General features: G+C 38.4%; 1 protein-coding gene across 5 annotated transcripts in view; it reads right to left on the bottom strand.

Annotated features, from left to right (window-relative positions):
• NRF1 (nuclear respiratory factor 1) overlaps window positions 1-14,988 on the bottom strand; it is a 147,920-nt gene that overhangs the window by 98,660 nt on the left and 34,272 nt on the right. The window lies entirely within an intron of this gene.

Here is a 14,988-nt window from a genome sequence, read left to right as displayed (position 1 = left end):
GAATAAGGCAACTCCTTTTCCACTCCTTTTCAACATTGTACTAGAAGTCCTAGCTAGTCCAGTAAGACAAGAAAAGGAAATAAAAGGCATACTGATGGGGAAGGAAAAATAAAACAAAAACCCTGTATTTGTTCAAGATGACATGATTGTCTGTCTATATAGGAAATCCAAAAGAATCAAAAAACCTCCTGAAACTAATAAGTGATTATAGCAATGTTGCAGGATACAAAGTTCACATACAAAAATCAATTGCTTTATACCAGCAAACAGAATTTGAATTTAAAACACAATGCCATTTACATTAGCAAGCAAAAAACTAGACTACTTAAGTATAAATCTAACAAAATACTGACGAGATCTATATAAGGAAAACTACAAAACTCTGATGAAAGAAATCAAAGAAGAACTAAATAACAGTAACAAGATTCATGTTCATGGATAGGAAGACTCAATATTGTCAAGATATCCTAACTTGATCCATAGATTCAATGTAATCCCAATTGAAATCCCAGCAAGTTTATTTTATGGAAATCAACAAACTGATTTTAAAGTTTATATGGAGAGGCAAAAGACCCAGAACAGTAAAGACAACATTGAAGGAGAGTAACAAAGCTGGAAGATTGATATTACTCTACTTCCAGACTTACTATAAACCTACAGTAAGGCAGTGTGGTGTTGGTAAAAGAACACACAGATCAATGGAACAGAACAGAGAGACCAAAAATAGATCCCCATAAATGCAGTCAACTGATCTTTGACAAAGAAGCAAAAGCACTACAATGGAGCCAAAAAGAAATCTTCTCAACAAACAGTGCTAGCACAACTGGACATCACATACCAAAAATGAATCTAGACAGACTTTACACACTTCCAAAAATTAACTCAAAATGGATCATAGACCTAAATGTAAAATTCAAAACTATAAAACTCCTAGAAGAGAACACTGGAGAAAATTTAGATGACCTTTGCTATGGTGATAACTTTTTAGAGACAACATCAAATGCCTGATCTATGAAAGAAATAGTTAACTGAGAAGCTGGACATCATTAAAAACTTCTGCTCTATGAAAGATACTCTCGGGGTGCCTAGCTGGCTCAGTTGGCTAGGTGTCTGACTTCGGCTCAGGTCATGATCTTGGGGTCCTGGGATTACTGTAAAACTCTCCCTTTCCTTCTTTGAAAACTTCTAAAATCCTTGGTTTCTCTGAGTGATTGTTTTCTTTCCCGGATCCCTACCCCCTCCCCTCAGCCACCCCAGAGTTTGACTGCTTTAAGCCCCATTCTGTTGTCTTTGTTCTTCAGGCAAACTGGTTCTTTGTAAATGACCAAATTTTCACCTTTTGGAAGCTCTTGATTTCTATTTTATATTCTTGTGCTGTTTCCAATTTTTTTTTCTTTTAACTTTTAATTCTCCCTTGTCATTCTCACACCACTATACATATCACAACTCATCCTTCTAACTCTGATTTTTAACTTTGGGACTATTCAGTTATCTCAGGGAGTATTCTGTATTTCAAAATAAAATTCACTTTAATTACAAAATAAAACAACCGCATGATGCCTCAAATCCAAAAAGATTAGGAATCACTCAGCTATCATTTCACTCCCCAACCCCTTTTCCACACTTTCTCTTCTGCTTGAGGTCATCTCCCCAGCCCTGTATCTCTGTGTGGCGTAACATGACATGACAGTTTCTTCAAATGGAGCTTTGGAAGATTTACCTTGTAAAACAGTATTATTTAAAAGAGGAAAAAATAAAGAAAACACGACAGAACGTTAATATTTGGGAAATGTGGGTAATGAGAGTTCTTTATACTATTTTTGTAACTTTTCTAAAAGTCTAAAATTATATCAAAATAAACTTTTTTCTTTTTTTTTTTAAAGAAAGGTATCTGATAAGGTTTCTTCCATAGCCTATGTTTGATGTATTTCAGAATATTCAAGGGACTGTATCTTACCCCCCAGATTTGTACATATCTGAAATGCAATTTTAGGGGCGCGTGGGTAGCTCAGCCGTTAAGCATCTGCCTTCAGCTCAGGTCATGATCCCAGGGTCCTGGGATTGAGCCCCACATCGGGCTCCCGGCTCGGCAGGAAGCCTGCTTCTCCCTCTCCCACTCTCCCTGCTTGTGTTCCTGCTCTCACTAACTCTCTCTGTCAAATAAATAAATAAAATCTTTAAAAATAAAATGCAATTTTAACACACTATTTAAGTTGCACAATTAAACACAATATATGAGAGGAAAACACCATGAAAATACTGTTTTTCCATCCATTTCACGGTTCTTCTAGTGTAAGAGACAAACTACTTAGGGCATTTTAAAATTCTGGGTACTCCAAAATTGTTTTTAAATGATTTGGGATTAGATGGCATCTAACTGCTTTTCAAAGGGATCTGTCTGCTATACACTTGGTATAGTGGATTTCCATTCTTTCCTGCAGAATGCGGTTCGCGGCAGAAATCAATAGGGCTGTCTGTTTCACCGGCCTGTCATTTGTGCCCAGTGCCTCATCTCTTTCTACCTCTCTTCCCATCCCACCCTTCAACCTCTCTAACTACTTTTACTCAGCACTCTGTAAAAAAGCAAAGGCAAAGGTATTTCAGACTTCTTTGCACCAGTGGGATACTTAATAAATGATGCTTTCAATGTTTTCATAAAATAATACATAAAATAGGTTGTTTAAAGCCAGATATTGCTGGCATACACATATTGCTGGAGATCTTCATAACCACCCGCCCACTCATTTCTAGTAGAGCATTTTCACTTTCATCCCTGAGCAGTCAGATTCTGTGGACAGCAAAACTGGGAGGAACTGCTAATAATTGAAAACATATTAGATAGTAACAATTTTTAAAAACAGCAGACTATTATCAGATATCCAGGAAGCCTAGGACAAGTTACTTAACCTCTGAGTCTCAATTTCAACATTTGTTTTTAAATGAAAAGAAAATGATAGTACCTGTGCTCAAAGGATATGAGGATTAAATGAGATCATCCAGATAAAGTGAGAAACACAATGCCTGGCACATAAATGCTCAATGTTAATTATGATGATGATGATGCCAGAATTCCTAGGTCTTTATGGTCCTATCCTTCTTGACTCACTACCTGACTAGTCTTGCAAGGACTGGGTCTCAATTTCTTCATCTTTCAATTAGGCAACCAGCTCTAAGAATATGGTTTTCTTAACTGTATGCAAAAGGTTTTGAGCCAGGCATCTAAAAAGCCCTTCCTTTATTATATTAACTCTGGCAACTGAGATACTGTTCTCCTGGACATAAAATAAGGAGACTATAGAGCACCCACAATTCTAGCATAATTTCGTGATAATGCACAAATGGAGAGCCAGCAGATGGACCCAACTGTGACCCCTCCGAACAGATGTGAGAAGCAAGGTGAAAGCAACCTGTCACTCTAAATACCAATCCAAATGAAAAGGCATGCCTGGAGCCAGTGATGTTCAGCAGATCAGTCAACACTCCATTCAAAAAATTCACTCCCCAAAATAATAACATAGCATTTAATAAGTTTACTAAAACCTTTTTCTTAGCCTGGATCATCACGGGGGAGGGGGCAGGCACAACATGTTCTTTATCTATAGATTTGTCTTTATTATATAAACTATCATGGCTTGGGGAGGGGCGGTTTGGTACAGAGGAGTTCCTGCTCTTGCCATTCTGGGCCAGTAAGGGCAGGACTGAAAGGTAATGAAGAGGGCACAAAACAGGGATTTGCCTATCTCCCAGCACCCTGGTAGCTGTAGTCAGTAATTCCTAGGAAGCTACTGGAATTTGGATGACATGTCCAACAGAGTTCAATGTAATCTAATCCACACATAATGGATAAGATTAAGTGTACAGTACTTTATTTTTTTTAAAGATTTTATTTATTTATTTATGAGAGACAGAGAGAGGGAGAGAGGGAGAGAGAGAGAGAGAGAGAGAGGCAGAGGGAGAAGCAGGCTCCCAAGGAGCAGGGAGCCCAATGCGGGACTCGATCCCAGGACTCCGGGATCATGTCCTGAGCCGAAGGCAGACGCTTAACCATCTGAGCCACCCAGGCACCCAAGTGTACAGTATTTTAAAAATCAAAGTAGGAAGGGCAGGCTGGGAAATCTAATCAAGGTATAAATAAATGTAAAGGCAAGCACTAGACTAATCAATAGCATTATCATATCAAAAGAAGAACTGCAAGAACCGCCTGAGGGAAAGTCTCAGAGCAAGACTGTGTCTACTGTCCAAACCAGGGACAGGAAAACCAAGAGGCTCAACTATATTCTCAGACAAGTCCAGAATCGAAACTTCATAACTAGGATAGAAATTTCACTCAACAGAAGAGCCTTTCTCAAAAAAGTCTAAAGTTAACGACAGGATTTGATTCTTGGAGGAATGCAGAGTAATGGATCAAAATCTCAACACAGCAGGAAGAAAAAAATTGCACAAGAAAGTCAAGGTGAAAATAGAAGCAAGGGTAAAATGTAGCTTAATTCTGAGTAATAAATGGAGCTTAAGACAAGAAGAATCCATTTGACCCTCCTAGGAATATTCTCTTTCAAATAGCCCACGGGTGATATTGGACTTGGAAAAAAATATCCTCCCACACCACTGGGCTCTCCAAAGGAAAAATAAATAAATAAATAAAGCCACAGTCATGTAGGCAGTTTGTTTTCCATAAAACAGAAAATTAAACATAGGTAAAAATACAGGAAATTAAATATAGTACAAAACAGAAGGTAAAGGTTATGAAACTCGACAAGGTGAAAACACAGATAAAGAAGAGAGACATGAGGTGGGAGAAGGGGTGGGGGAGTGGAGGAATGGCCAGGAGCATCGACATCCTATCTTCACCGCAGTGAGGGAGTCAGGAGACACTATCAAGAGCTGAAGGAAGAACTCAGTAGGACAATGTAACCATCAAAAATAGAGCAGAATGGAGAAAATGCTGTGAGGTAATCCTTACACAGAAGAAAGTAAAAAATGCCCACGTTTGATAAATAATTATCCAGAGTTATGGAGGAATATTGCTTAATACCATAAACAAAATAGTTAAACTATAAACAAAAACAGTTAACTGTCTCTGAAAAGTAGGACTGGGGTAGGGAAGAGTGTGACAAAGGCCACTGATTTTTATTATAAATCCTTCTACTTGATTTTTTATCATATGAGTGTATACTTTGACTTCTACCAAACTAGACTTCAAAAACAAATTAACTACAATATTGCCTTCCAAACCGAGCCTTTGAAATATTTAAGTGACACACTGGAACAAACTGTCACTAGAAAAATCAAATTCCTATCTTATGCTAAGAATCAAGAGAACAGCACAGTTCAAGTTTAGAAATCATCTTGCCTTGTGTAAGACTAACTTCCTCATTGGGAGCATGAAAGTAACAAAATTTTTTATGACTGCATGTATGTATTGCATGTATTTTCGGTATGTATTTGTTCTTTTTAATTCTGATATGCTGATAAAATTTGTAAATATTCATTAATATTAATAACAGCCCAAGAATCCAGTTAATAATAGTGCTTTTATAGAATATGTGAGAAAAACAAGCTTTACCACACAACGTCACAATGATTTAAGGATGAGTAACCACAGTACTAAGAAAACAATACTGTAAGCTCATTGAAGGCAGGGCTTGGTTCCATCAAGTCTTTATGAATAGTTGCTATTATAATTTGCTCTTTAATAAATGTTTGGGGGTAACTGGTTTGCATATTTTAATTACTAAGCTAAATCCAGGCATTACAGTTTCTGTAATTTCCCTATAAGGTTGCCCTGGCTATTCATCTCGTCTCTCACTTCCAAGTGCTCTCTTCTATACTTGTTCTGATGTGCTCTTGACCCAGCTCTGGGCTGGGTCAGTCAACCTTTACCAGATTTGCCTGCCAGTTTCCTGTTAGGTTTTACTGAAGGGAGGCAACAGCATAAATTGAGAAGAGAGAGGGAGAAGAATTTCCTTGCTATTCTCATTCCTATCAGTGTTGCTCCAACAAAGAGGCCAAACCTTTCTCCCAACTCCAGCTGTGCCCCTTCTTCTCTGGTGGTGGAGCACCAGCTGCCTGGTATCCCACTCAGAGATCCAGTTACCAGCTGTGTGGGGGCCCCTCTGAGCTCCTAGAATCTTCTCTTCTGTTCCCCCAGCCCTAGGGGTGGTGGCTGCTTCCCATAATTATTAATATCCGGATTACCTCGGTGTCTGCTTTTTGCCCCTTCAGTCTTCCAATATCCGTGTAACCCACTCCCAGAATGAAATCCTCTGAAATATCTCCTATGGTTTACTAGGCCTTCACTGATACAAAGAGAAGAAAATACGTACCCTCATCAGAAATAATTCATAGGGTCCTGGTAAGAAGCAAAAGTTTATTTTGACTTGTACAAGTCAAGATAATGAAATGTATTTTATACTGTCAATAAAGTAGATTCTAAGGACTTTTTTTTGTAAGTCCACCACTAGGGTTTGTATTTCCATACACTGATAGAAGTTGAATTCAAAATCTTGAGTCTGATGAATCATTAAAAAAAGGCTGGGTTAGAGATTATAATATGAACCATGAAGAGAGAAATGGGAGCCTTACAAGTAAGAAGAGGGTATAGACAGAAAGGGAGGTAGGAGATATAAATACAAATTTTTATCTGTTTGAGTGTATCCTACCTATTTTTTTTTTAATTTTTAGTAAGCTCTATGCCCAATGTGGGGCTTGAACTCAGGACCCTGAGATCAAGAGGCGCATGCTCTATGGATTAAGCCAGCCAGGCGCCCCATCTTACTTATCCTTTTTTTTTTTTTTTAAAGATTTTATTTATTTATTTGAGAGAGAGAATGAGAGACAGAGAGCATGAGAGGGAAGAGGGTCAGAGGGAGAAGCAGACTCCCCGCTGAGCAGGGAGTCCGACAGCGGGACTCGATCCCGGGACTCCAGGATCATGACCTGAGCCGAAAGCAGTCGATCAACCAACTGAGCCACCCAGGTGCCCCTTACTTATCCTTTAAGATACTTAATAAGTCTAACATTCCAGAAACCTTAGAATCAACATCACAGTAATACAATAAATGTCTTTTTATGGGATTAATAGTGACAGTCACAAAAAGATTTGTCATATTATTCAATTAATAGACTAGTTCAGGTGTTTGGACCAATCAAAGAAAATACGGTAGCAATGGCAGTTTTGACCCTCATCTACCACTCTAAGTTCTTGACAGACTACATAGGTCTATGTATATCTACTGAAAATCAACAGTGGGTACTAAGTATAATTTCCAGTGTGGCTTGTAGCAATTTAGAGTTATTATTTTTTCTTTAAAAAAGTAGGCTCCATGCCCAACATGGGTCTTAAACTCATGACCCTGAGATCAAGAGTCACAGGCTCTACTGACTGAGCCAGCCAGGCGCCCCTATTTTTTCTTATTATATAACTGGACACAAAGTGCACAAAGGTATGCAAAGTCTCTTCTCCATTCCACCTCATACTTGCTTTAAGGCTTTACCTCACTTCTACAAGCAAGGTGGTTAAGAGCGCAGAGTCTGAAGCTTAAGTATTATTGGATTCATGTCTTTGCCCTGCCATTCACTAGCACCTTAGAGAAGTTTCACTTGACTTCTATGCCTTAGTTTCATCATCTCTCAAATGGGGAAAATAATAGAACCTAGTTAATAAAATTACTGAGGACCAAATGAGTAAATATGTACAAGAGCTTAAAATGGGACATGGAATATAATAAGTACTACATAATTGTTACCTATTATTATCATTATTAATTCCACACAGAAATATAAGCAAAGCATAGAAATGTCAAAAGGAAAGTTACAGGATTTATTTTATTATTTTTTGTTGAATTTTGTTTGTTTAGGCAGGCTCCACACACAGCATGGAGCCCAACACGGGGCTTCAAGTCATGACCTTGAAATCAAGATCTGAGCAGAGATAAGAGTCAGATGGTTAACCTACTGAGCCACCCAGTGGTCCCCGTGACTTATTTTTATATTGGGAGAAAAACTGCTTATAGATCACAAACTAAAAGGTTTTGGCCAAGTGTACCTGGCTGACTCAATTGGCAGAACACTCCTGATCTTGGGGTTGTGGGTTTGAGCCCCACACTGGGTGTAGAGATCACTTAAAAATAAAATCTGCAAAAAAAAAAAACAAAGTTTGGCCATTTAAGGAAGGACCTCTATCCGAGAGTAGTTCTTGATCTTTTTTGGATTATGGATCCTTTTGAGGATGTGTGAAAACTACAGACCTCTTCCCTAGAAAAATGCATATAAACACAAAATTTTCCAAAATATTTCAATGTTCTTGGACTCAAATCACAAATAGGTTATTTCATGATAATATAGCTAGACCAAAACTGAAACACTAGAGGGTGCCACAACCAAAGAAAAATGTCAAGAAAGCACAGGGAATTTCAGGTTGCTTAAAATTCTTCAACTGCAATATCCTTCCGCAGAAAAGAATTAGGTGAATCTACTTCACCAGATGCTTTAAAATACATGAATTCTTCTATAGGTTCTAGATGAGCACTGTCCAGTAGAAATGTCTGCAATGGAAATGTTCTAAATTTGCACTGTCCAAAACACTAGGTGCTAACCACATGTGGCTATCGACCACATGAAAATGTTCTAAGGCATTAAAATTTAAATTTTATTTAGTTTTAAATGATTTTAACTTAACCATATGTGGCTGTGGCTACCACACTGAATTGTGCAGCTCTACATTTTTTTCCCCAGATTATTTATTTATTTAGAGAGCACGCACACAAGCAGGGGGAGGGGCAGAGGGAGAGAGAATCTCAAGCACACTCCCGGCTGAGCAAGGAGCCCCGACACAGGGCTCTATCTCACGACCCTGAAATCATGACCCAAGCTGAAATCAAGAGTGACATTTAACCGACTGAACCATCCAGGCACCCCTCTACATTTCTATTTTTAAGTTTCAAAATGACTTGCTTCTAATCACAGGCATTATACATCATTGTTAAAGAAAGTTCTAATACAATAGGCTTATACAGTAATTCAGACCAATCTGTCCCTCGTGAAAAAATCAACATTGCAAAGGTCTCTCAGCTGCCCTACAGATGTTCACAATCCAAAGTAAAGCTTTCTTTTACTCATTATAGAAGACCCTACCTGCCCAATTCCCCTATTAGGTTTCTTTAATCCCCTGGGTTATAAGCTTAAAAATATAAGTACAAATTAATAAAGTTAAGCAGGAAGCCATGTGCCATTTAAAAAAGCAAAAATCACATTTCAGTGAAAGTCACCAGTGGGTTAGGGAAGCACAGAGAAGACAAGGCGGCAAGGGCATCAAGTGGATATCATGAAGGAGATGAGTCTTCAGCCAAGAGTTCGTCAGTTGCCAGAATGAAAGAAGGGCACTGCAGGCAGAGGCAACAGCTTGTGAAGTCACATGGCGTAATGAGGGGGGGAGGGCATCAGGGAACATCCAGACAGTAGACTCAGGAAAAGTCTGCGGACCAAAGGAACACCACTCCACCACTCCTTCACTCCAGATTCTTGCTTTACACTGCAATTTAATTTGCTAACAATAAAGCTACTGCTGACCCACCTGTCAGAGGAAAAGTAGTCTATCCACATTGTAAAACACCTTACAGCTTTCCACCCTGTGTTTATCACAGTGCCCTGAATGGAGGGTTGATGACAATGATAAAAAGGATTAGAAAATGCATTTGCAAATATTCAGATGCTTATTAACAGCCACAAATATCAATAAAAAGCAGGTGAGTTACTGAAGCTATCCCTGGGTTAGAACATGGTAGATAGGGAGGTTAGTATGCCCAGGTATTTGCTAATGGGTCAGAACACAGCTGGCTTTTTTTTGCAGAAAAATCATTTGTCCACAGCTGCTCCCCAAATTACCAAAAATCAAATAAGTACTTGTCATGTGACAGCAGGATCAGAGGCTGCCTCAATTTACATTAAGAGGAAATAACTTAAATTGCTGTAAGACCCACCCCTCTGTCTCAGACAAGCACAAAGGACACTCTTATTTCAGATCCTGCTTACTGTCAAATATAGCATTGTTGCCTGGCTGTTTCTGTGGTGGGCCTCAATCCTGCTGGATCTGTCATTACACAGCCAACATTCAGTTAGTTAAAGCTGTTTCTTAGATTCTGGTGGACAGTTCAATGCATCATTTTTCTTCTGAGATAACTGAACTAGCACTTGCCTCTGGATAAAATTATGAAGATATAAGTGTCAATACTACAGATCTAGGAATCTGCAATTCAATCATTCTGTCGTTCATTTTACAGGTATTTACTGAATTCTTACCAGATACTCCCAGATTATTTTAGTATTAGTGTTCCAAGAAAAACTATGATTGGTAATTTTTTATTTTTTTAGTTAAAAATGTATTATTAGAGAAGGAACAAGTTCTTTTTTGGGTAAATGAGAAAATACAGGTGAGAAAAACAAAAAAGAAACAGAAGTCACTACAACCTGAGACGGCCACACTACCAAGTTAACAATTGGGTATGTATGTTTCTAGCATCCCTCTTCTGCCAAGTTTCTTCTATGGTCGGTTTTATTTTGTTCGCTTTAAAAACAAAAGTGAGGCTATCATGTACATACTATTTTTTTTAAAGGTTTTATTTTTAAGTAATCTCTACACCCAACACGGGACTCAAACTCGCAATTCTGAGATCAAGAGTCGCATGTCCTACCAATTGAGCCAGCCAGGAGCCCCAAGGTACGTACTATTTTATAAATACTTTAAAATTTAATATAGAATAAAACTGTTTATGTTATTAACATCTGCACATCATTTTCTAACGTTTGCAGAGCATCCCTTATAAATGTGTGCAGTAGTTATTTCATTAATTCCCTAAAGTCAATCATTTAGATTGATTTCCAAATTTTCACTATTATAAGTAGGACTGTGATGACAATTCTGATATTCAATAAATATCTGTTGAATAAATGAGTAAACGAATGATTGACTAAGGGAAAGTCTTTCACATATACCTGATTATTTCCTTAGTTTCTAATGGATATAAATCTGTTAATTGTTTAATCACATAGTTATGATTCTGGACTTGCTATTAGAGCAGGCATGGAAAAGTAATGCAGTAAAAACAGCAATCTAAACATAAAAGTAAGCACATAACATTTAGCAGTGGATGGAGGACAGAAAGAAAATTTTCACCTTGACAATGAAAAAGGGAAGTATAGCTCCCAAAAGGTAGAATATGGGAAGAGGGAAGTAAGTGCAGGGATACTTATACCATTTTACAAAATGGCAGATTAAGACCTTATTGAAAGTTGATGGATCAAAAAAATAAAAGTTTACCACTTAAAATTATAAAGATAATAAGTCTATAAATAATATAAATATCAACTAATGGGAGACAGAGGAAGAGGCAGAAAAAGTGAGTTGATTCTTATTTTTCACATAAAAAATCTACAAGATATTTTCTAAAGTTGGTGTATAAGGAACAGAAGTTTATACATATTAATAAGTCTTATGAAAGTGACCTCGGGAGAAGCTACAAACAAAAAGAGTGAAATGGTTTTTAAACATTGTCTTTGGACAGTAAGGCTGGGGATGGAAGAAAAGAGATGAGGCAGGAACCGTGTTTTTTTCATCATGAGCTTTTTCCTGCTATTTGATTTTTTTAGGAAGTGCAAATAATACCCAGATGAAGGTGAAGGTTGGCTAAAAAAATCTGTAACTATTCACTCTGACTCCCATTAACTATATCCGTTTTTTCTTTTTTAAGATTTTATTTATTTGATGGAGAATGAGAGAGCGCACAAGCAGGGGGAGCAGCAGACAGAGGCAGAAGTAGGCTCCCTGCTCAGCAGGGAGCCCAAAGCCGGGCTTGATCCCAGGACCCTGAGATCATGACCTGAGCCTAAGGTAGACGCTTAACCAACTGAGCCACCCAGGTGCCCCCAACTATATCCTTCTATCTTGATAACTAGTCAGGCTCAACTATCCACAGAGCTTTCCTTCAACCAGATGCAAACTAAAAAACACTGAAGACCTTGGAGACCATCTAGTCTGATTTTCTCGTTTTACAGATTTAGCTGAAACCCAGAAAGGTTAAGTGAGTTACTCAAAGTCACATCTCTAGTTAGCAGCAAAGCCAAAATTCAAACCCACAGCTCCTGGCTTCCAATCAAGTGCTCCATTCGTTCCATCAGAGACCTACCCTTTGCCTGGAGTACAATCTAACCACTATTGGCTTGGGCTCCTTAACCGTTATCCCAAACTATCACGTCCGCATCTCCAAGCCAAAATTTGGGGTTTACTCAGGGTGCAGTGAATTTGTATTGTAACAAATTTGCACTATAAATATGCATATTGAAGTACTTTTTCAAAAACCTGTACCTGCAGTCACCCACCCCAGGCTTCCTACCAGGCCTCCTGAAGCCCCCACCATCTCTGCCTGAAAGGATATAGCTACTTTGAGGACTGGTTCCCACAATCTCAGAGGCCTGACAGCATGCTTCCCAGCCACAGGAATAAATGCAATTCATGAAGTTTCCAAGCCATGTCTTTTGAAGCAACGGTCTTCTGTGAGGACCAGGGTGGGCAACTGATTTCATCTTCTTCTTCACCCAGATGAAATGATTTAGCTAATTACCCACTCTCACTTTCAGTAGATGGAAAGAGAACAAAACTGTTAAAAAACAATTGTTTTGAGGAAAATGGAGACTTGTGCACACGATTTTTATGTTTGTAATCATTATACCATTTTATAAAAATTATTTTAAAACTGAATTTTAAACGCTATGAAAGTCCCTATTATTTATGAGATTATATTAGATTATTATGGAAACATGAAAATAAAAAACATGTAAAAATGGGAACCAAACCAATCACTGGAAATAAGTATATGCAGAATGGTCAAGATCTAATAACCAAAACCTCAGTATCTACTGTATTTTCCATAAATTGTGCACAACTTGTGGATGGTGTATTCACCGTCTCACTAAATAAAACAAGTAACACTGGATGGCTAAAGAATGGCTTGAGTGGGATGAGGCTAGAGGCAGTGCAGCCAGTCAGGTAACTAATTTGATGGTCCAGGCAGGAGCACTCATGGACGCCTGAGCTACGACAATGGGGAGGAAAAGTGTGTGTGAAATACTTAGGTGGTAAAAATGGAAAGGATTTAGTGAACAACTGGATGTGAACAGTGAGGGCAAAGTAAGTCCAGGATGACGACCACTCCTCTGGCTGGTTAGGCAGTGGCTCATTAACCAAGGCAAGGAACAGGAAAAGAGCAGAACTGCACAGGAAGGCAGTTCATGACAATATTCACATGAGCTAGCGGAACAGAGACCCAGAGCTGGAGTGGAGGTGCAGGTTTAAGTGTGGCACGCACCAACAAGGAGATGGTAATGAAAGCAGACAGCATGAATCGAACTGACCAGGAAATGTATATAATAGTTGTAAATATGTAAAGCTGGACAATAAAAGAAGCAAACTTGGGGAATATTCAAAGGGTATATTAAAGAGGAAAAAACAGTAACATATGAAGGAGAATGCAAGGGTTAGAAGAAGAAACGAGAATGAGAAGACAGCAGTGTCAGGGTAGCCAAATGAAGAGAGAAGCCAATACCCAGTGCCGTGAAAGGACAGTTGAGATAAGGACTTGCCAAGAGATTCAATACATTCATTCATCCAACACATATGTGATTATCACCGACTATGTCAAGCACTGATGCAGACACAGGAGACAGCAAAACAGATCCCTGCCTTCTTGGATTTGACATGCTACTGGAAGGAGATAAACAATAAACAAAAACCAAATATATATATACACACACATATATATACATATGTGTATGAATGTATATATGAATATATATATAAATATACGTGTGTGTGTGTAAATGAAATATTTCAGAAAGAAGGGAGGCGGGGGCAGGGTACTGGTCAAAGACTGCTTTTCTGACCAGATATCTGAACTCAGATCTGCAGGAAATGAGAGAGCGAGCATGAAATACTTGAAGGAAGAGTATCCCAGGCAGTTAAGAACAGCTAATGCAAATAATGCTGAGGCAGGACCAAGCCTGGAGTGATGGTGGAGTAGCAAAATAGCCCGTATGCCTGAAGCACCCTAAGTTAAGGGAGAAGAGGCAGAGGAGGCCAGAGAGGTTAGCCAGGGTCAGACTTGGGGGGCCTTGAGGGCTACCTAAGATCCTTGGATTTTACTCTGAATGAGATGGGCAGAGATGCAGTCTGATTTTTGGATTTATGTTTTTAAAGCCTCACTTGGCCTGCTATGTGTGAGCAGACTGAAGGGAGGGAAAAGGGTTGAAGCAGAAGACCAATTATAAGGCTAGTGAAAGATAAGCATGGCTTGGACCAGAGCAGCAGACAGACGTGGAGGTGCAGGTGTTGAGGAGAGAGTTGCTGGATTTTCAGATGACTTGGATGCAGGGTAGAGTGAAAGAGAGGAGTCAAGATTGACTCCAAGGTTTTTGGTTTGAGCAACTGTTAGAACACAATAGCCATTTAGTGAAATGGGAATGAATGTCAGAAGAACAACTGAGATGCCTATTAGATATTCATGTGGAAATGCTGGGTAGGATGTACTGAATTGGTGGCTTACGTGTGTTGGTTTTTTTTTAACTGCTTTTAGATGCTTTCGAACTGCTTTTTAAAAACTATTTTTAATTGCTTTTTAACATTTATTTTTGCTCTTTTTTTGAAGAATTAAGAACTACACTATATTCTTAGGAAGGTTGAGATCAACATTTATTATCAGGGTTCATTAATTTCTCAACAAATAAAATATAAAAGTGCCACTATTATCTTTCCTAAGGTAACAATATAAACACTAGGTTGCAATAACCTATCATATCTCAGTTTACTGATTTCTGTCAATTTTCTTTATGGATGTCAAACGTCTATAAAAACAGGTAATTACACAAATAAGTTAAAGTAGCCACTGGGAGAGATTCAAGAATGTACTTTATAAATTACTATATAAATATTTTTTCTTTCTT

Source organism: Zalophus californianus, chromosome 12 (genome assembly GCF_009762305.2).
Source record: "Zalophus californianus isolate mZalCal1 chromosome 12, mZalCal1.pri.v2, whole genome shotgun sequence".
Lineage (NCBI taxonomy): Eukaryota > Metazoa > Chordata > Mammalia > Carnivora > Otariidae > Zalophus > Zalophus californianus.
This window is presented reverse-complemented; position numbering and strand designations above follow the sequence as displayed.